Source organism: Anas acuta, chromosome 6 (assembly GCF_963932015.1).
Source record: "Anas acuta chromosome 6, bAnaAcu1.1, whole genome shotgun sequence".
NCBI lineage: Eukaryota > Metazoa > Chordata > Aves > Anseriformes > Anatidae > Anas > Anas acuta.
In genome coordinates this window covers 24192283-24215920 of record NC_088984.1, presented here as the reverse complement: position 1 = coordinate 24215920, position 23638 = coordinate 24192283, and the positions used below count along the sequence as shown (strand labels likewise).

General features: G+C 39.4%; 1 long non-coding RNA gene across 3 annotated transcripts; it reads left to right on the top strand.

Moving 5' to 3' along the window:
- The first annotated feature begins 2509 nt into the window (after window positions 1-2509).
- On the top strand, window positions 2510-23075 carry LOC137858317 (uncharacterized). 3 transcript variants are annotated; one of them, XR_011097641.1, is made up of 6 exons: window positions 2510-2909; window positions 3721-3894; window positions 4634-4769; window positions 5424-5557; window positions 17448-17519; window positions 21352-23075. It is a non-coding gene; the product is annotated as an uncharacterized lncRNA (long non-coding RNA). The 3 variants fall into 3 exon arrangements; XR_011097642.1 differs by lacking the exons at window positions 17448-17519; window positions 21352-23075 and adding an exon at window positions 10776-14785 and having other exon boundaries at window positions 2513-2909; window positions 4673-4769; XR_011097640.1 differs by lacking the exons at window positions 17448-17519; window positions 21352-23075 and adding an exon at window positions 10776-14785 and having other exon boundaries at window positions 2513-2909.
- Window positions 23076-23638: the final 563 nt, after the last annotated feature.

Below are 23638 nucleotides of genomic sequence, written 5' to 3'. Positions count from 1 at the left end.
TATTGTGCAAAACAGATGAAAATGGAACAAAAATGGAAGTTGGCGTTCACACCTTAGCCACCTAGTTATACTTGTCTAAGTTACATGCAATGTAATGGCAAAGGTGATGTGTTAACATCACAGCTTAGGTTGGAGGTACAGCGATTCCTATGAAATTGAAATAAACAGTAGTAAAAGAAATCCCATCAACCAAATCATATGTTGTTTGAAGAAGCAGAATCAGGCTATCCCCTTTACTTGAGGCTGGGTATGTGCAGGGCTCTGCTGTGTCTTTGTTAAATGAGAAAGCAGTGAGAAACCAGATACCACTTCCACTTGCACAGAAGCCCTTCTCCACCAGCTGTACTGAGGAGAGGAACAGGCATAGACAGGCTTGCAGCTGCACAACATGGGCAGCACAAGCGGCAGGATGGCCACGTCTAGCTTGATGAAGTCTCTTGCAACAGGAAGGGTGCTGCCAAGTTTAGATCAGTCTTACATAAAATTGTTTGTCTGCAGTGGTGTTGGAAGATGCATTGGTAAGGAGGTGTTAACTGCTGTTATCTCCTTCCCTGGGCTAGGTGCAGCCAGTGTTACCAGGGCACACAGACTTCTTCAGAGACTGCAGTTTATGCTTCAGCTATACAATGTAATTTTGGCAGATTTAAATGCTCAACAGGGACATCAGCCTGTTGGTACTGTCAAACCACTAAATCTGATCCTTGTTTTTCAGGATATTTCTGGCAATGAGCCCCCCTCCTGTGTTGCAGACCCCAAAATGGTTCTTCTTAAGCAAGAAATATTTACATTTCTTTTCCTTGGGATTTTGTGTTTCCTTCAGTAACTCTCATGCTCATAAGAAGATGCCATTTTTGGTTAAGCTTTCTCCACTGAGCAATCCATCCAAGTTATTTTTCTGTTCAGACACTTCCTCCACTCCAGCTGTAAGAGGAAGGTTTTTCCCACTGTTCAAGGACCGGTTTCTGCTAGCCAAGATCTCACCATCTTACGTCACAAGCTATTGCAGCAGCATCCTGCTTAGCCTTCTGATTGCATCAGATGACTCTGATCCTCTCTCCAGCTCCTTTCTTGACCACATCAAACCACGTCACTTGTTTCTCCTGAGTATCAGCTCTCTTGTCTCTCAACAAAGCTCCATCCTCCATTTTGTGACTGAAACCCATCTTCATTTTCTAGTAAGTTGTGAGGTTTTGTTCCATTCTGCATTTGAACTTGAAAGTCGGTCCCTAAATAACAAAGTAACCAAAGAGTCCATCTTCAAAATCCTCCCTACAGCCCACTTACAGAAGCAAAAACCCACCTCCCATCTCTCCCTTAACTCCCTGTATGCACACACACACACACACACCAATAATAAATAAAGAACCACCACAACTTTAGGGAGATTTTGTGATGTCAATTTTAGTACATAAGAACACCTAAGAATAGGGGACAATACAGCCATGACCCTTCTCTTTTCATCTAAGCTCTGTCAGCCTTGACTGCATTAAGCACATTTTCTGCCAGATCTGATGCTTGCTTTAGAGGTCCAGTGATGCCTGCAAACCCTTCCTTTTTGGGATATATTATCTCCTCAGGAAGGCAGGTGGCAGCTTCATTCAAAGTTAATTCTTGGTTTCAACTGTGCCAGATCAGGTTTTCACAAGCAATTCAAATTTTAAAATCTTCTCTAACATCTTCTGCAGAGGCTGAGTGAAAAATGGGTCTTCACTGCCTGACTTCACAGGAGCTGCTTAGAGGGCTGACATGATTGAACAGCATGAGCCTACCTCTTGCCAAACAGGGCAAAGAAAATGGTAGGGGTTTGGATGATATAAGAGGGACAAGAGGTCTGTCTCCTCTTGCCTGTCTGCCACCAAGACAAGACTACAGCAATCCCCTTTCGTATCTTGAAAAGTTGATTCTTTGGAGCACCTGAGTCTAGGCCTTGCTTCTTCCCTAGGGCAGAAGTGCCCTTCTTGTGTCTGGGCTTCCTGCCTCCTTCCCCAAGCAAAGAGGCAACCAGAGTTCCTTGTAAAAATGAGAGTGGGCAGGGTGGGCCACAAAAGGAAAGGGAGCTCTCATAACACTGGTGTGGTTTGTGAGCTGCTAGGAGGTACAACGCGCTCACATAGTTAAGGAGGAAAATGTGCTTGTGAAGGTGTGTTTTCACATTGCTAATGTTTGTTTTACATTCTGAGTAATCAAGATTTCAGCTGTGATTTGCAGTGCACTTCTGTGTTGTGACTTAAAGAATATCTAAAGAAATAAAACAAAAAGTTGTTTGATAGATCTTATTAAGTGGGCCATCAAGGAGAGGACTTTACTCAGCTCTAGCCTACCTGTCTGTAGGCTTCCAACAAGCAATTCTTACAACAATGCATTTCAACAGATGACCCACTTTCTTTCTAATTTCATTTAAAATAAAAAAAAATCAGCTCTGTGAGCATCTCATTTGTATATAATTGTGATACAGGGAGTTTTTATTATTGTCTGCTGATTAAAAGAAAGACCACAGCCTTAAAAACAGCTGGTGATTCTTTGCAAAGGGGAAACCATGGGCATTTCTACTAGGACTGAATCAAAACAGCCTGTGAAACCAGCTGCCAAGCCACTCTGCTGATGGGAAATTAGCCTCACCCACTGTTTGTTATTAAATGGAAGAGCTAGAAGAGCAAAATGGTGATCACATCACTTTTTAAAATTATGATGATGTTTGGAGGTGGCTTTACAATGACAATAAGGAAAGGGTGAAACCTCTAACCAACTGAGTCATGATTCCTAGAAACCTCGAATGTTTGTTGGTTTTTTTTTGAGCTTTGGAAATGTTCCCAAAATTTGTGACTCTTCAGCTGGCCTGCATGGGGCTGTTTCCTTCTGGTGAAGAACCTGGAGCCATGCAGAAGCTGATCTCTGGGAAGTATGTGCAGGTGTTGTAAAGAGAAAAATCCACTTTTCAAAGTTATTTGTATCTCGACAAAACAGAAGACCAGAGTGATTCATGTGCTTGTTTCTGTGTACTGTTAAGAAGGCATGATAGTTGGCTTGTATACGTTACTGATGGTGATATTATCTATTTATTAATTCTGAATTAATAAGAAGAATCTTCTTCTTTCTAGCAGCATTAAAACAATAAGTAACCAAAACACTTTTTTTACTTTGGTTTACTGTTGCAAGTCAATAGAATTGTTTGCCACAGAACTTAACAAGACACTTCGAAAATACAGTATAGAGTAAAAAGTTGCATCTTGTAACAGCATCTTGTAAAGACCTTAAAAACTGCTATACTTTATTAGTCATAGACTGGAAACTTAAAAAAAAGAATCCTAAAATCCTTAATTTTTTAATTATATATCTTAATCTGGATCCAAACTACACTGGGATAAAGTCTCTGAACAATGGAGATACATATATATAATGATGAAAATAGGAAATATTTATACTTCACAATACTAAGAATTTCTGTTGAAAATGTTCTGAGCTGAATGTAATCACTGTAATTTGGAAAAAAAAAAGGGGGGGGGTGCAAACCTAGAGAACCTCTAACTGGAGAATTAGTTAGATGTAAGATTAAAACCTATAATAATCTAATTAGGGATGCTATTTCAACACGAATTCAAAACATAACTCATAGAGTTGATGACTAAAGGGGAATAAAATTTGAAGCAGCCTGTACAATGTTTGTTACATCCCAGTTGTTTGTTTTTTGTTTTTTTTTTTTTTTTTTTTTTTTTCTTGAAGAAAGCACCCTAGAGAGATGCAACACAGCAGAAATGGAACCGCTGCGATTGCAAAAGTTGATCACCCATTGCAGAGCACATCTAACATAGCAGCAAACATATCTTTTGGAAACAGCCCAATGATCCCTCTGCCAAATCCAGGCTTTGAGTGTTTGCCCAAGTAAGAAAGAAGCAGGTATGTGTCCACTGAGCCGCAATCTTTTGAGCTATCCATAACATCTGGTAGTACTTCCTGCCCATTGTGTTCTTGAGCCTCAAAGAGGATGTAAATGTGTTCATCTCTCTCAATATGTTTGCTATATGCCAATTTAGACTCATCAGCCAGTACCCAGTTATGCCTAATTTCACAACACTTCTGAACTTGGTCCATTAAGAAAACTTAAAGTAGTATAACTCATGTTCTCTAAGGCAGCAAGAATCTGACTTTAAATGAACTGAATAGGAAATTGCCTGGTGACTTATTCTTCAATTTAATTATTTCTTACTTTAGAAGTTAAATGTAGCACTTTGCAAGCTACTGAATCTAGGTCAAATATATGTGATGTTAATAATAACCAGTTCTGTGTGAAATCTATGGGTTATATTTAACAGAAAGTTCATTCTGTAGAATCCTGCAATGCCTGATTTTTTTATTTTTTTTATTTTTTTATTTTTTTTTTGTAAGTCTTGCATAGGTCAAAGCCAGAATTGCCTGGAATTCTGTAGATTTTGGAAACTTCCCCCAAATCATCCTTCTCTGGTGTGCTTGCCTCCTCTATGAGCAATTCTGGGCATCACAGGCACAGAAAGGAGAGGGTCTGTAGGTTGCAATTTTCCTTATTCTTTTGTAATTTATTTTCTTTCTACCTATTATTTAATAAGTGAAATTACCTATTATTTAATAAGTTAAAGAGACCCTGCAAACTGCCTCACAGAAAAATAACCACAAGTGAAGACATGAGTGCTTCCCTCAGATCCAGGAAGAAAACAGAATCTTTGCTGACCTGGGCAGGAGGCAGCTGAGCTGAACGGCACTGGGTAACATCCAGTCCAGCCTAGCTCCCTCAAAAGGTACGGAAAAAAAAAAGGCCTTTCCAGAAAGGCAGATCAATGAAAAGGTTTTGTCTTGTGTGAGCTGAAACAAAGTAACAGACTGGGAAATACATAACTTATTTACTTACTGGATCTGATTTGCTTTTTGGAAAGATACTGGAAGCTTTGGTGGCACAATTTTTTGTTGCAATGTGTAATTTGCTGTATTTGCTGATAAATGATGTGCACACTTTGGGCTGGGTTTGTTCTCCCCCAAGTACACAGCAAGTACTACCATCCCTGTGGGATTTCAGGGTAGGTTTATTTCTACATTTGCCAGGTAATGATTTTGTACCAGGGATCTGATTAACAGCCCTGGTGACTGCCTGTAATTTATTCAAGCTTCTGGTCCAGATGGCTTAAAAAATAAAATAAAATCCCCTGCATCTCAAATGAGTATAGAAATGAAGAACTGGACAAATGACAGAAAGGGACGTTTAGACTGTGACTGGTAGAAACAGCACTTAAAATTTTTGTTGAAAATGCAAAGATTTGGGGAGGTAGAGGTGGAGGACATACACAAAGAGTTGTGGGGTTTTAATTTTTGTTTGTTTTGTTTTCTTTTTAAGTGAAACCTGAATAGATGTGTTCCTTCTGGTGCCTCTTCAATTCACACCTTTTTCCACCCCGTAGATGCAGTGTAATTGGGAACTCTGACACCTTGTTGAAACGTGAGGACAGCTGGACACAAAGAAAACTTTTTCTAGGCTTGATGGTGAGCACTGTGTGTCCAGACAGGCTTTGGAGAAAATCGTAACAAATGCCAGGTGAGCCGATGCTAACTACTCAAGGGTGCATGTTTGGAGGGTGCTGTTTGCATCTTGTTGCTCTGATACAAACATTAGCAAAACAGAGAAAGGTGTGGGGAAATCTGAAAAATGGCCCTCTTACTGTTGTGTGAATTTGTTGGCAGCTAACGAGGATTTCACTTCCCCACCCCCCCAAAAAAAAAAAAATAAGGGGGAGGGGGGAAATCCCAAATCCTGCAGTAAGCAGAGCCACGTTGCTGGTGGGAGGTTTGATGACACCTGGTGGCAAACGGGGATAATGCGGCAGGGAGGACACATGGGTGACATGGGGGTCACTGACACTAAAGGAAAACGAGGTCCAGGGGGAGCATAATATGAGCTGGAGCCTGACAGCAAGAAGTAGAAAATATGTTGTGAATGGGGTAGAGAAGCTTAACGACATTATTTTTAGTAGCAAAACCAGTTCTAATAAATGTGTTGCGTATCTTTATAAAATATTCTGTATAAAGAAACTGTAATGGGCTCTCTGGGATCAGTTACTGTCTATTTAGAAGCAAGTGCAGATAGCAATAAGATATGACCAATTAGCTTAGCTGTGTAAAGTTGCATCCTTGGATACCATTCAAGTGACTTCAAGCATTGCTCATGCAATATAACCGGGAATACGAGCTTCAGGGTAATAAATAGGGTGTTCTAGATAATGCTTCATGAAGTGAATCTGGCGAGGAAAAAACCCTGTTCAGAGCAGAAGTTGCAAGGCTTACCAGTGCCGGTGCATGCCTTGCAGAAGGGGAGGGAGCCAGCCCCAAACCTGCAGCGCAGCGCTGGGGAGGAGACCACAGCCTCCGCGGGCAGCCCTAGTGAGCTGGGGGAGGCTCTTGGAGGATGCTCCCCTTCGCTTCTTGTATTGTCAGGCTGCTAGGGCAGTATGTCAGCAGTTCCGTTCTCAGGCATGATCCCCAAGAAAGTCCTTTTACTGAAGACATGTGTTAATGTTTTTTTTTAGTTTCTTTATTCTTCAAAAATAATTGTTGTGTTTTGTGAATTAATTCTGTAGAGAAGTCTGCCACCATTGTTACACACCTGCCAAACACTCTAGTTTTCTATCCTACCTCACAAAGAACAATTTCTTTCACTATAAAGGCTTTTGGCACCTTTCAGTAGCTTGTCTGTTTTGCACACTGCATTTGTATGCTGTTTTCTGTTGGCTTGATAGAAACAGCCCTGAAATCACCTCAGAAGTTTCACTTCAGCTCCTAGTTCCCATGTGATGTCTGCTAATAGATTGTATAAATAGGGAGATGTTTACACAGAAATGGAGGCTGTTGTAACCCTGCCATGAGTATCATCCTCTCCATCTCTTGTCATGTGTCTTGTAATGGAAACACTGGGGTTGCATTCAGCCTGCTATCCTTAGGGCTAAGGGCACAACTGAGCTATCAGTTTGAGATTCCTCAGTTGATTGAACATTCATTTAAAAAATGTAATGGCTTATACTTCATGGAGAGGTGAAATTTAAGTTGTTTTTCTCTTTTATATCTCTGAAATTTTCATCTTTCCCCATTCCATACTTTCTATTACCTTAAATTGTGTGATAGTTTTTTTTTTTTTGTCTATTTGTTCTTGTTCAACTTGTTTGTTTTAAGAAGTTACACTCTTCATCTAAATTATGGGTCTCTAAATTTAAATATCTAGTAATTTGAGGGCACTGGTAATAATACAACTTGCACACAGTGGCACACACAGCTCCATTTTTCTGTCAGAATGTCCTCATTTTCACTTTGCAGTATCACAGTTAGAGGTCAGCATTTGCTCCACTTTCAGGACTCGCTAGAAAAGAAAGCAAGCAGAAAACTTTCACTTTCTGCCCCCAGCAACTTCTCAGTATTTTTTCTCCTGTTAGAGCAATAATCCCAATCTTTAAAAGCCAGATATGAGATGTTCTTTTGTGTTATTTAAAATTTGTCTTGATAATGTTTCTGGGTTTGTTTTTCCAAATTGTGTAATTTAAATAGGTCAAACAAAAATTTGTGAAGAAGAAATAAAATATCAATATACTCACAATATGCAAGTGAAGACTGTACACAAAAGTGGCCAAGCTCTAGCTTAGGCAGGTTGGACAAGCTCTAGCCAAAGCAAGAGTTACTTTTGCTTACAAGGAGAGAATTAAGCATGTATTTCCAACTTAGAGTCATATTTAAGGCCAATACATTATCAAGCCTCAACAACAGCAATTCTGGTTTCCAGTGCTCTCATCTATGGAAATAAACAAGAGTCCCTGCGGAGGCTTGGGTAGCAGGGATGGGATTTACAATGATTTGTGGCTCCAGGGCTGATTTAGCTCTTTACATCACTGGACGTGGTACGGATCCCACACAGACCTGCTGCCACTTGCAGTGGGAGCTGTGTGCACCACACAGGAAGGGGGTCCCTTCACTCCAGCCCCTGCACGCTCTGCGCTTACAGGTAGAGTCTGTAACAGGCTGCAACAGAAAGGGAGGGAAGAAAGTGCTCTTCATATTGACTGAGGCTAGCAGGACAGGTAACAAGCTTAAATTTGAGGAAGGAAGATTTAAATTAGACATTAGGGGAAAAAAATCTCATAGTTCAGGTGAATAAGCATTGGCATTGATTGCTTAGGCTTTGTTCTGAAAACCTACATCAGAGATTTCATAACCTCTCAGCAAACTTTTGCCAAAAATGACTCACTGAAGAGTAATGTGTTGACTGGTACTTTAAGATCCCTTGCCACCACAGATTTTAAGTCTGTATATGCACGGTTCATTGATTTGCTGGTTTGTTCAATCATTTGACATCTTAGGCCCGGTAATTAAATCAAAAGTCCCATATCAGCCACTAGTACGGTTGTATTACAGAGAGCTTTGATGCACTTTTACTAATTGGCTGCTTCTATATTATTATTTAGTGTGGGTTAACTTGTAGCCTGACTCATAGAGAACACTTCAAGTGCAAACAATAATTAATGCTGTTAAAAATACTCTACAGCAAAAAGCAGAAACTGAGAGCACTGAGTGAAATATCTGTTCCCTTTTCCCCTCAAAGGCTCTAGAATTAAAGATTTTCCAATGTCAACTGCTTGCATAATGACAAGGGCTTGTGGCCTTCCTAGTAGATGAATGCATTTCCATCAAGGATACACTTTTTCTTGGAAAATCTTAGTTATTCAAGATTTCAGAGATCTAAACTTAACATTACCTCTTGAAGTCTTTCTGTTGCTTTTCTTGCCACATACCCGGCAGTGCAGAATGGATGTGGGCTTGTGGGCAGCAACTGCTGAGAGCGGCTCTTCACTTGTGGGGGTGGCTCTCTGACAGAGACAGAAGTCACACTGATATCAAAAGCTATGTTCATTTTGTCTCCAGAGGCAATGAGAACATCTGGCTAGCTCGTGTTGTGAAATGTGTCAGGAAAACTACTGGGACACAGTTTTAAGACACTTGGTCCCACTTTCCCACTACCTCTAAATTAATAAAGACCATGAGATGTCCCCACTGCTCGTTTTGCAGCTGCTACAAGTGTTAGTCACAAATACATTTTCAGCCTCAGCCACAGGTCTGTCTGATGGATAGGGAAACATAAACTGGGAAATAAATATTTATGATGTATAGTCTCCCACATTCCTTTATTTATAGATTGTTCAGTGCAGTTTCCTATCACAACAGTAAAACTAAAGCTGAGCTAGATTTCAGCATTTATGATTCATTTGCCATGGAAGGCTTAAATCACCAGTCTACTAAATGGAATGGCTCTGAACTAAATTGTGAAGTCTTTATAAATGTCAGCTTTGGAAAGAAAATAAATTTGTTACATAGTTTTTTGCACTGACTGAAAAGGCTATCTGCAATGCAGGGAACTTAACTATCCCTTGAATGCTAACAGCAAAACTGAGAACAACACTAGAAGAGTAGCTGCTGAAGCTGATGTTTTTCCAAGAAGACCATAGGGTTCATCAGCAATCCCATCCGGCTGTATACCAAAGAGTTTCCAAAAGTCACTTTTGCTTTGAGAAATGCAGTATCTGTTCCAGATACAGTGAAATGTTGTTATGCTAAGTAAGAGAAATGGACAGTCAATTAAATGCATACTCTTCCAGACATTTTACTTCTTTGAAACCCTAGGTATGTATTTTTCATGCAGTTTAACATTGCTGAGAGAAACGTTCATGTCTGGAGCTCAGAACTTCCTTATGAGTCCACAGTTCTCACCTTTACAGGCACTGATGGCAGCTAAAACACCTTCAAGGAGATGTTTCTCTGTGCCTGTGAAAAAGCATCTGAGCCTATCAGGGACAAGGGCCTTCATCAGCCTCTCAAGTGAAAGGGTGAATGCTTTGGATCTAGCCAATCTTAAACAGATAAGAAATGTGGTTTAAGTTAAGCAAAACATATAAAAATGGTTGAAAATAGTTTCAGTGTTAACTTAGTCTTGTTTTTATTGTATAACACTGGGTAAGCAGAACTTCCGTGCAAGACTCAAGCACCCATTGTCATCTTTTATGTGCTGATAGGTAACCCTTCATCTACCCCAGCATTTCTTGTTGGGTATTTATATTGTAAGTCACATTAGCCAGCAATCAGGCATCCACTGTGCTTGTTACTGCTCATGCATATCAGAAATGATGATCTTGCTCCAGAAAACCTACAGCTTAGGTATATAGCAAGACAAAAAAAAAAAAAAAAAGGGAGGGGGAATAGGACAAACAGAGAATAATAGTAATAGAAGTGGCATTCTTGTTCCATTCTGTTGTTAGCATGTAGCTGTTATGCTATGACTGCATCTCTCTTCCAGAGAAAGATCAGTCTGCTTTTGCCCATCCAGCTTTTGGGGATAAGTGTTCTTTTTGTGGCTTCTATAGTGATCAGATCTTGTCATCTTTACCCCTTAGCTCATATTGGTGCCACTTGCTTTTAGGTGTCATTCACTCTAGGACTTTTTCTGCTCAGGTTACTTTAAGAGATGCTGGTCCTTAGCCTGGGTAGGTGTTTTCTCTGACTCAGCACCTTGCTCTCACTTGTTTAGAAGGCCCACTAAGGCCACTCACTAAGCTTTCCAGCACTGTGCTTTTAAAGAAAAAAAAAAAAAAAAAAGCAAAGGATTGTATTTCCCACATGATGCCTTCCTTTGAACCCTCACTCACTTGTCTCAAGATGTATCTTCCTCACTGAAACTGTGAACTATTTTTTAGCATTTACCTTTTTTTTTTTTTTTCTTTCAGTTCTAAAGAGGATCTCTTACCTTTCAAGGCTGGTGTTAGGTTTCAAAATCAGATTTATTTCAATACTTGATTTTTTGAAGACCAGATCCTCTGTTGCTCCCTTGCTACCTTTCCAAACAGGCCTTCATTTGCAGGTATGGACTGTCACTTACAGGTAACAGGAACAATCTTCTATCAAGAGCTTTATTACCTCTAAAGATGGATATTTACTAAGCAAGGTAGAGCTTCTGCATTTTTGTAACGCATATTTAAAGAGTAGTTAAGCAAGTCATGTTTCTTTGAGTTGAACTGACATGAGATCTCTAACACTTCACCCAGGCACAGTGCCTATTGCAGAAAGCAGTTTGATCAGTACAATGTCTTTCATAGATAGCATTCTATGTTGTCAGTACTGATTCTACTGTTTTGGTGCCTAGTCAATCTAAAGAGTGATTCTTGTTCTAAAGACTTTGAAAACTAAAACTTAAGATAGCCAGTCCTGTGGATAGACCTCTGCCTGAACACCTGCAAGCCTTTGTGCTATACGAGAAGTTGGTTCTTGAAGCCTGTTCTGGTTTGAAGTGCAGTCAGTGCTGGTTAGAAATTAAACAGCACATCTGATAACAAAGCTCAAGAGTTGTCCTTCTGCTGATTCTTTGGTAAATAGTCTACTTTGTTACTTGTTTGGGTTTTGGTCCAAATCAATCTGTTTGGACACATCTCTCACTGTGATAATTCACATGTGATTTCAGGTTTCTTGACTTAATGAAGCTGAAATCACATCATTTGTCTTTGAATGTACATGTATATACTTCTTGGGTAGCAAAGCTCTACCAAATTTTTATACATTTAGTTGGTAACTTACACTAACAGGCTGCAATATCATGCTTATCTTGTGTGTTTCTTTGTTTTGCTTTTTTTTTTTTTTTTTTTTTTTGATTCAGAAGCAAATAGCACAGAAATAGATTGGCTTGACTGAAGGAGACAAGCCTGTTCTGGTGCCTAGAAACTAGCTTTGGCTGCTGCTTGAATACAGATATTTGTCTAGGTGATAGGCTTAAAGTTCTGTGTCTTCCTACTTAAGGCCTCACAGAGAATTTTTTTTTTTCCGTAAGGAGACAAAGTAAGCCTGTCTTAGTCTGTTTTCTTGCCATCTTTCTGTTTTGAACACTTAGTGGGGTTTAGAAGCAATAAGCTTCCCAAAAAGCAGGAGTTAATATGGACAGTCCCTCCACCCACACAGTTCAAAGAGGAACCGTGTTTTGTCCTGCATTCCCTGCAGCATGGTGCAGCCACCTCAGTATGGCCACAGGTAACTATGAACCTGGTCCCATGCTTCAAAAGGTCACTTTAATCCATTCCTGATGACAGACGCCAGCCTGTTTAGCTAATTTAGCTGTTCTCAGAGTTACTTCCTCTATAAGCAAGTCTCCCTAATGTGGTGAATCACTGAAAGTGAAGAAGCAAGTCTAAAATAGGGGAGTTTAAAAAACTATTGTATCCTTCTCTTAATTGAAGGTTTGGAGTGAGGCATGTAGATGGAAAGAAGAGATAATGAACTTCTCATTTTAAAGAGGGAAGGAAAATCAGCTACATGTAATCTTGGGTTTAAACATGTCTGGCAGAATCCCAGCCTGGAACTGCAAGCCTCCTGTGTGCTCCATGAGCCCAGGGAGGGCACCTGGTCCACACCAGGATGCTGATATTCATTTATCTGTTTACATGGATGTCTATTTCTATTTTCTTTTGAATTGCATACAGTTGAATTTCAGGCTTTCCAGGATTCATATAGAAAACTTAATTTAGCTGCAAGTAACAAAACAAGAAACTAGAAATTCTTCAAAATAGTCCTGTGACTATCCTACTGGAAGGACATTGAAGGTGTAATATGAATAAAGAAACAATCATAAGAAAGATCTCTCTCTCAAGTGTCAAGAGGTCTATAGGACTACGATCACCACGGAAATTCAATCTGCCTGCTGCTGCTTCTGCAGTGGAGGAGTCGAGCTGTCTCGTTCAGGCTGGTAGCAACAATATCACATTTGCCATGGCCATAGAGAATGTGCAGTAGCTTTTCAGATCTATGCTAACAGAGTGGCAATTCTTGCAGTGTTTGAAAGGCTGAAAAAAAGAGAAGGCTGTGCATTGATACCCATTTGAGCCTCTTAAAATTCTTGTGTCTTCAGTTAAGCTTTCGCAGCCCTGTTTGACTGCTGTAAGTCAGAACTTCCCACTTCACCACAGGTTTTTTATGGCTTACCTTGCCTTCTCGGACAAGCTGCAGAGAAATCTGTGACTTATCACATTGAGAAGCAAGGAGAGCCTCTTTTGGCAGTGACAGACTAGGCTAAAAGCAGCAAGAAGACACTGATACTGGTACTTCCTTGTTGAGAAGATCCTTCTACCAAGCACGGGTGAAAATGAAAATGTACATCAGGCTGGTTGCACAGAGCCAAAACGAAGCCAGCTCTTATACTGCTCATCATTAGACAATAAAATACGTCCTTGCTTGGGAATGTTTGGAAACAGCAAGAGAGGAATCTTACCCTGCAGAAACTGGAGATGTGGTGTGTCATGGGTGTTCTGCACTGAGATCCCAAAAACCCCATTGATGAATTTGTTGTTCAGGAAGAAGCTCATAGGCAAGGTGAGGTAGCATCCTGCAAGTGCACAAAATGCTTGAATTGCAGAAATTGCCCAGCATGCTGAAAGCTGAGTTACTGTAGGGTAGGTTTCCTTTGGATCAGTTGTCTCACTTAGTGCTCAGAGCAAAGAAGAAGCTCCGGTGTCTTATCTGCTCCTCATGGCACCTTCATGCCCTTCACAAAGCCTACAGTCATCTCAGGTCTGCTGAAACTGGTGTACCTACCTCTGACAGCCACAACTCCACTTGTGCTGTAAAAGAAAGTGGCCTGCATAAGAAAGGTCAAACACTGTGCAAAACAAACAAAATAAAACATTTGTTGTACAAGGAAGGGATACCAAATACGAGAAATCAGTGAGAAACAGGCTTCAGTAAAGAGATGCTGCAATTGTGGTCCTGGTGGCCACCACTCACCATGGCCTTTCCCTTAGGCCTTTTACAAAAGTGGATACTTAACTGAAAATTCAGATTAACAAAGCCCAAGTGCACAACCCCTTCTCTTTCTTTGATGCTTTGCAAAAAATCCTTTAATTTCTCCTGAGTTTGACTTGTTTTATAGAAATATAAAATATTATGGTGGCAGACCTGTGCCACCTCTAATGCTGTGGAAGAACAGGTTGGATTTTTTTTCTAGTGTTTTCAGTGGGGAAAAAAAAAAAATATATATATATACACACACACATATATTAACAGAGTTTGGAGGGATTTCATCCTGAAATGATTTTACCTGCAAGTAAATAAGAAAACAAAAGCCCACTGAGTTTTTAGTTTTTATTGGCAAAAAGTATTTCAGTGGGAAACACCAGGTAAAATACTATTGTATTTTGATCAACACTTTCCATAGAAAATGTTCAATAAATGCTAACTGCTAATATCTTTGCTCAAATGTACCATAAAAAAACAATGTAATAATTAAGTACTGAATGGAATGTTGGTCTCTGGTATTTTATACTTAAGACTCTTATTGCCTTGGAAGGTAATATATATATATATAATAGCATCCTGATGAAACCCTGCTGTGTTATAGAGAAAGCTGCAGTGTTAAATTTTCAAAACTATCATAAATGTAATTACCTCCTGCTGAGAATCTAAATGTTTATTCATAGCACCATTACTTTCAGTAATTAAGTCTGTAATTTCCTTCAGACTATGATTCGTTCCTTCCTAAATCATAAAAGCCAGGCAAAAAAAAAAAAAAAATTATATTTGATCAGTTAATGTATAGAAATTTCATTAAGTTTGCTCCATGCCAGAATGTACATTAAATCTTCACTGTTTGAAGTGAATCAAAGCAACTTCTAAATTCTGCCTGAGGTGGTAGGGAGCAGTGAGGAAGGAGGATGACCCACTCAAGGGAGGGGTGTGTGTGTGTATTTCTGTCTGTCTATCTGTCCCAGTGGTTTTTAACACCTGCTAGCCAGCTAGGGCAGGGTGCACAGACATGCTTTTCCTCTTCCTTATGCAACACCCAGTTTCCAGCTCAGCAAAAGGCACAGGCAGGTTCCTGGTGGTTCTTGCTGCCCGCAGAACTCTGCTCCAGGTGAGGCTGCCTTCCCTGGGCAGTGCAAGGAACCGTGCTTGCCGATGGAAATTTCAGTCATCATGACACTTGTCTTTTTTCTGCCTCTTTCGGCGTGTAATATGATACAGGTAAGAGAATATAGTCAGAAGATGGTAGATAATGCTTCTTAATGATAGAAAAACATAAACTAGATTGGTCCTTGATTTTAAACGTGTAGGTTGAGTTAATGCTGTGCAGCAATTGCTGGTTCAAACAGCAGAAACATACCCAGATCATTATGCCTGCTGAATGTTAACACAGTATTTCCTTTTTTTTTTTTTATTCAACTCAATTTGTTTCCAATTTTTCTTTTCCTTTACATGATATCATTTTTTTTTTCCCTGTCCTGTCAGGAAAGAAAAATCTTACTGGTTGCTAAGTAACTGTTGCAGTATTGCTGCAGATGTGCAGTAGGCATATCTGTTACTACAACGCTGTTTAGTTTTTGAGTAAAAAATATTTTTCAATAACATCAATGTAGTTTTGAAAATAATGATGGCCTGATAAAAGAGGATGCTTCTTATCCCAGATGTTTCCAGCCACATATTTATTATATCAGCTGACTGTAGAAAAAGGCTTTTGGAGGGAACTGGATTAGCCTACAGTGTTATTCTCCAAAGTTTTATGGGAATGCAGTGTAGGTGGCTAACATGGCAAAATGAACTCCCACCAACTCATTTGCACAGCTCCTTGTAGGAAGCCCATCTGCTATTTGAGTAAATCATTTCTCTGAGCACTGCAGACCTGTTTGAGCTCCAGGAGGCCCCACACCAAGCAAAATTCCCCCATTCACCACCAGCACTTCAATCTGTGGCCCATGGGGTGGAAAGGGTTTGTTTCCCAACTGGTCCATGTGGAGGACAGCAACCACCTCTGCCATCTTTTGCTCCTCTGCATCAGAGCACTGTGCTGATGCACACAAAGAATAAAAACTGAAATCACAATGATCATTTATTTGGGAGGAAAATACCAGAATGCATGCATAATAGAGAATGATTGCACTACTGATAGATTTCATTTTAGCATTTACTAATTCTGGCATGTTTGACTTTGTACCTACAGCAAGCATTCAGTGTAGATTCTTTTTAGCAGTAATTATGTATATATAGACTCTCCTCTTAGTGTGGGAGGAACAAAATAGTTGTAATAGCTGACATTATTCAACATTAATGCATGGTATTTTAAAGACGTGTGTATTGTGTTAATATTTCATTTATTGTAGCTGGGTTAGGAGGTTTCCATGTATGTATGTATTTATTTATTGTATTCATTTTAATCAGATATGTCCATTAAATGTAGGATGTGGCATTTGGATTTTTTTAGCGTATGCTTTCAGGAGATTGATTTTTGCCTGTGTTTGCAGAGAGTGAAGGAGTTTGCCCATGTAATCTCCAAAAAGGTCAAATCTTGACTTAATAAATGTATGATTCAGGAACATAATGCTTGTTCTTTAGGACATCACATTAATATTTATTGGGGTCTGGATTCTACAAAGACCTGCTAATTAGTTACAGAGTCTTTTGTGTATTGGTTAAACTGGCTTAAATCCAGTTTTGCTCAAGAGGGATTAAAATTGCTCCTGTTATGATAACTCTGCTAAGCAGAGGACTCATATTCCCATTAATTCCTATGGCTCAGATTAGTGTATTGGTACATCTTTCTGCCCCAATTAATAGCTAGTGGTAGCCAAAATTTTTAATAAACTCAGTGAAGAATATTTCCAAGGAAAAGTACCCCATAATGCTGATCTTGGAGTGAGAACCAGGTGGCCTTCCAGATATATTAGTTCAAATGTTAATAGAATAATAAATAAATAAATAAATGAAGATGGTTACCCTATTGAGACAACTACAGAAAAGCAGAGAGCAGGGTCTGCTGTCCAAGTAAAGGACTTCAAGGCACAGCTATCACTGCAGTATTGCATGGGCAAGGGAGGACTTACCTATATATCATGCAAGATGGTGTGGCACAAACTTCAGCAGGCTGAACTGAGCCTGTAAATCCCCCAGACTTGCTCTGGATGAGTCAGCTATATCTGCATAGCACTAACTAATCAAATATACCCTGCTTCTGGAGTCAGATCAGTTGTTTCTCAGACACCTTTGATTATAGAGCTGAGTGAGTAGGAAAAGGTAAGATTAGACAAAGCAACTAGTAATCTCAGCATGTTTGTGGAGAAGGAAAGAGAACGTACATAATGTAACATCTGAAAAAGTGTGTGCCCTGGTAGAAAAATCCCTACAATTACTGAATTTAAGACAGGCTTACAACATAAAACTTATGCCTTATGTTGAGGGAAGAAGCTACAGAGTCAAAATTGGTTTGAAAAAATAAGAGTGGAAAAGATCTAAAAAAGAATCGTGTGGCACAGGACACATATTCCGAGAGGAAACTGAAGAAAGTGTGCTCAGTCATAAGTAACTTCAGTAGACCAGTGCAGTGGGACTTGCCTGACCTTGAATCAACAGAAACTTCTTTGTTTTCATAGTGAGCATAACATCTGATAACAGTGACTCAGCTGAAGAACTTTGCACCTCTGTGAAGTATCACCAACACTGTGGTAAGTCTGGAATGATAATGAGATAAAAAAAAAAAAAAACAAAAACAAAAACAAACAAAAAAAAACCACCACTGGGATATGCCTGGGATATGCCTGTGGTAATCTTAACTCCTGTAATTGTTTTGGTTTTTGTTTTTTTTTCTCCTTATGACAGGTATTATTCTAGAATAGAAAAATATTATTTCATAAAACCTCATTTAAGCCCCATGGCCTGAATCTTTAGGAATTTCATCTCTAGGTGAATGGGAAAATAATGGGCAGGGAGCTAACCCATCTGCATAAACTATTTACCCAAGCTCCTAATGGGGTAAAACCACAGAAAATATTGGCACACAGGGAAAAGTCAGCCATCAGAAAGCTTCATTTGCATCAGCTTTGAGATCAGCACTCCCCCACTGATGATTTTGAGCCAACGTAAGAGGAAGCAAATTAAAACTTAGTCTGGATAGTTAAGCTGAACTTAAATGTAGGGTTCAGTTCAGAGTCCTCCCTCTCTGTGAGCCCTTGTGGAGTGTCCCACACTAAGAGCACCTCACCTCTGCTCCAAAGTGGTGGCTGGCTGCTTGTATTCCTGCTGTAAGAGAGGTATCAAAATAATGACCTACCTCTAATACTAGCTTAAGGGAATATATTATGTATCATCTGAAACACATTGCCAACGACAGTGTTCAGGCTGAAGCTGTGTTTCTCTAATAATAATCTCTCTCTTGCTCATCCTCCCCACTGTTCAAGAATCCAGTGCTTGGAAGAGGGGAATAATTTTTAAGGGCTCTCAGAGGATATATAAGTGGTTCCAGAAATTCTGGCTGAGAGCTTAAAGATACATGCTAAAGACGCTGAAATGCGCTGAACTGGTCTTTTTCTGGTTATTTCAATCAGCTAAGAGAGGGCTTATATACTGTGAAGCTTCTGGTCTTTGCTAACACATGCTCACACACACAATGGCATTCTGTTGAATTGTATCCAGAAAGTTAATTATTCTTCAGAAGGATTTTGGCTTTCTCTGAGGACAATCTGCATCCACTCCCCGCCTCTTTTTTTTTTTTTTTTTTTTTTTTTTTTTTCATTGGAGTAATCTTTTGCCTTTGTTAAACAAATAGATGCAGTGGGGAAATACTTGCCTGGGAAATTTCTGCAGGGAATGAGATGCACAAAGATTTTGATGCTGCAGTCCAAGATAAATAAGACATTTTAATACTCTTAGCAAATGAAAATGCAAATCACAGAAAAGTAGAGGCAAAAATATATTCCCTGGCCTGAATGTTCAGAGAAAGGGAGCAGGACTGGGAGGTGTCTGACAAGCACATTATTTGCAGTCTCCTACTAATTGAGTGTTATCTGCATTGCTTGCAGCTGTCATTCCATGACCAAATGTATTTGTAAAAATGCCAGTAGATTCAGAGTGATGATGCATTTACCAGAGAAAATTCTGAGCACTGTAAGGAGACTGCAAGCCAATTGATTGATTGAAGGGATGTCCAGAAGGATTCTTTGCACTGTTCAGGAACCAGTCCTTAAAACCTAATTAGTGTGGTGTTAAATTATCTGTTACAACCAAAGACTGTAATTGTAGTTTTCTTTGTTTGTATACATGAGTTCAACTTACCAGCATGCAGTACCTCTCTACCACCTAAGAAAGAACTGCTGCCTAAGCAGTGAGATTTAGGTGAGGCCCAAAGGTAGCTAGCAAAGAAGGAAATATTTTTAAAGGGATTTGAGAAAGAGGTGACAACTCTGACGTTTGGGAAGTAGAGAAATAAAGGAGAAAAAAATGTAGTGTCAGGGAAGAATAGATGTGATAATGATGACAGCAGATACTTGAGAAAAGATGTGAAAAAAAAAAAGAGGAATAGGAGTGAAAGAAGGAAGAATTGTGCAACAGTGGGAAAGACTGGATCGTAGAGGAATAGAAATTAGGCAGAGGAGAAAGAGAGAGTATCTTGATTTAACAGATATAACAAGTATAATTTAACAAGTCTTCTGACGCATGTTAATATACTCTTTGAAAATTATAGAAATTATTATGTACATTTTTAATCCTTTCAATTGTAATACAATGTATGTTAATGTTCACTTTCAACTAGAGATCAGAACACATTTCATTTCCACTGTTTCAACTTTGGGGGAAAATGTGTTTTTATGGAGATGGAGCAATACAAATGACTGCATCTTACAAATTCTCTAATTTCTGTTGTGCAGATACCTAATAGAGGCTTTGAAAAATAAACCTCCAAACATTCCAAAGTTTCTAAAATCAGATCTGCATCGAGGCATCCCACTGCTAGCAATGCCACTTGCCAGCTGTCAAATCTCCTGATATATTGTATAGGTTGTGACATTTTTTGCCATGGATTATTGACTGGACCCTGCGGTCAGCACAGCATTGGTGATGCTGCTTCTGCCTGCAGGCATGCAGTAGGCACCTGCCTGCTCTAGCCGTACCAGTGCCTCTCTGTTTTCAACAGCATTCATCATTGCAGAAGAGCAAGAGGGATAACTGAAGTCCTGTGGGCATTTGAAATAGTTCAGCACCACTCTATTCTGTGAAGTATGTCAAGCTTTATATGTTAGAAGACAAGTCAAAATTGCTGTTTGAACTAAGTGTGCAGGGAGAAACAGATTAAAAGCACATAGCACCTCTTTCAAAGTTCTGACCAGCAATTCATGTTTAGACAGTATTTTGGGTCTGAGAGGATAATTTCAGAGCTATTCCTACCTGTCTCTGGCCAGTGTGAGGGTGTACAGAAAGGAGATTTTGCTACCAACTGCCTTCATGGCTCTCCTGCTTTCCAGTGGTGCTAAGGCCTGAGGATATTCAGGGACACATATGCCAAGTTTAAGATAAAGAGCCAAAACAAGATTGGACTCAAAAGGGTTATTTTTCTCCAAATTACGTTTGTTTGTTTGTTTGTTTTTCCCTTTTTATGCTCTTGTAAATGAGGTACATTTTAGGACATTATCTCACTCTCAAGGACTACTGGCATGTACTGTTGGTGAGGACTTGTTTGGAAGATGGCTTCTAGCATAGGCTTACACAGATAAATTCAATAATGTAAAAACCCCAGCAGGGACTGCTGCATACAGCTCTGTGTGCTTTAGATGACCCCAGAACAGTGCTGCTTACTAGCTGCTATGGATGTACAGTGTCTCCCAGATAAGATGCTAATAAAAATGGTAAAGTACTCCCATTCTAATGATGCCGTATCTCAAAACCAATCAACCAAATGAAGTCCCACAAAAAGTAAAAACAAACAAAAAAAAATCCTACAGGGGAGAATGATTTCTAAAGTGAAAAATAGAATTTTTTTTGAGTGCTAGCAAGAATGAGGGAAAGAGCTGTTTATGTCTTCAGAGTTGATGAACATTGAGAAGAAGGAGAGAACTGAAAAAGTATCCGTCAGAGATTTGAGAAATTTTGCTTTAGTTAACATATTTGTCCTTTCGAAACAAGGAGACGTTCTATAATCACACTGGAAACAGTTATAGATCACAATTTGGTCACTGCAGGAATGAAAACAACAGAAGTGGAAGGGTATGGTGCAGTTCAGATATATATACCCTGAAGCTATGACCGGTTTAAATCACGCTGGAATACATGCACAATTCAGCTTAGAAAGAATTGCCCTGTTCCTGTAAATACAGCAGAAAATGTCCATTAAAAGAAATGAAATGTAATGATAAGCTCTGCCTACTATTATGACCAAACTGACTTTTTAATCTACGCTGCAATTTATGTTCTTACAGGGTTTCAGTCAAGCCATTTATTTTATCTCTTATTTTGCTGTTTCAAGAGAGAGCCAGGAAGATCAGCTGTAATCTTCTCTCATTTTAGACAAATGAAATCCTGATGGCTGTGGCCTTAAGGGCAGAGCTGCCCTCATTGTGGAGGTGAAGGAGGAAGATATCGACATCTGGTGGTAAGACAAGAACAAAGGGTGGGCTCCAAGACCTGCAGTTTGCTGCTGATGGTACAGGTGAGATACTTTGTGTAATAAACAGGCATAGAATAATGCAAGATAAATTGTGTAGCTGCAATACTGAGCATAAGTCCAGACAACTTAGCTCACATAAATGTGCCTTAGTGAGCAAAAGGTATGGACTCACAAGGCAGGACAGGAAGTCTGTTTAATGACTCCTTTGGTTAGCCAAGCCCTGTGCACAGTCCAGCTGGAGAGCAGAAGGGGCTGAGGAGCAGGAGCCATTAGCAGAGCTACAGTGACTACTTACATGAATTTGGAACTGCAAAGGCATTTTGGGTCCATGGGTAGCTGAGGTAAGCACCAGCACAATCAGTACAGGACAATGTGTTTGAACCCACAGAGCTTCAGGAGCTGTGGCCTTGCTCCCCAGCAGTGTGGGCAACACCATCCCCTCTCCTGATAACTATAATGTGACCAAGGTGTTACTATAAAATGACAGAAAGAGCTGCAGGACCCAGCACCAGAAACAAAAGAAAAGGACTTTATATTCTCTGCTTGCACTTCTGGAAAGGAGTGGCTACAGGTTGTGTTACACCATCACCCAGTTCCCACATCTTCCTTCCCCCTTCCATGACTTCCGTGGAATACTGTTCTAATACTTGAGTTCATCTGTCAATTACACCTGGGAATATTTAGCTCCCTTTGTTTTATATATGTTTTATATAGGTTTCAGAGTATATCTTATATGGTCTTTATTTGAAACTCCTAAAATATCAATCTATTCTTTTTTTTTTTCTTTTTTGTCAGGAAAAATCTGACAGGGGGCTGTATTCCCCCATCTTTGTAAGTATAGTATTTCCTGAAATATTCTGTGGTTCATATTTGGATATTAAGCACTAGTAAATGCTCAGAAAAGTGGGAGAAGTTCCTTATGCCGCTATGTACTTCCATAGACTGCAGGGTATCACTGAATCTTCAAATTTGTTCTTGTTTAAATTATATATGTCAACACCTCTCTTTTTATTACAGCCTGAACAAGTGCTCTAGCTATTTATAATAAACAGGAGGTCATCAATTGCCTAGCAGTTGTTTACAGCACCCACCATTACATTAAACGTCTCTGCAGTCCTTAAAACATTGGCTTGTTTTTTAGTGATGACTTCATACTGTCTACTGTGAGGCACCAGGAGGATAACAAGTGACTCGTGGCCAAAGATCAGTTTGTGTGAGGAGGCAGCATCCTCTCCCTCCCTCCTTCCTCCTTTCTCCCTCCATGCAGTGAGGGGTGGAAATGGCAGAGATGTTCATGCTGTGCCCTCCTTGGGCCAAGCATGGGGGCGTGGCAGGATATTCTTCACTGGGACCTCTAATATCTTTTACATGCTTTCTTGCTCTTGTTCTGAAATGCTCTGGAGTTACTCAATTTATGGATGTAAGGCCTTGCTCATTTATTTCAAATTTCCTTTAAAGAAGGGAAGGAAGCATGAAATGTAGGTCCCTGTATCTACCCTGGATATCAGTAACTGCTTGTAGGAGAAATAAAATAGATTGTTTTCATTTTTGTAACTTGAAATGGCTGACTGGTGAGGTGTTTGTATATCATAGTTAAGTTCCTGAACTACACTAAACTTCAAAAAAAAAAAACCAAAAACAAACAAACAAACAAACAAACAAAAAAAAAAAAAAAAAAACAGGAGAAAAACCTGTAGCTTAATGGAAGTTACTGGTAGTTTGGTTATGATTTTGAAGTCAATCTGTAGTCTCTGCATACTTTAGATTTAGACTTTGACAGAGAACAATGAACCTCACTTTGCAAAGCTCCTGATGACCTTCATAACAAGTAAAGTTGTACTTCTGTAATGGCCTCTTCTGTGTGCTAATTTCACATCAGAGAATGCTTGTCTGTTATTTAGATCACTATACTTTTCTAGCCCATTTTCCAGTGTCGAAGTTACTAAGTAATCATCTGTTACTTCAAATAATATAAAAATAGCATGTCATTACCATTAAGCACTAACTGCAAGGATTTAATTTTAAACCATTTCTCCTTTCCCTGACTGAAGAAATGGCTCTGCGATCATTTTTAACCTTTCATCAGCATAATTGCCAAATAATTAACAATAGTTAAATGATGAGAACCTGAGAGAATTGAAAATTATTATTGAAATATATATTTCACTGGAGCAATGACCTACATGA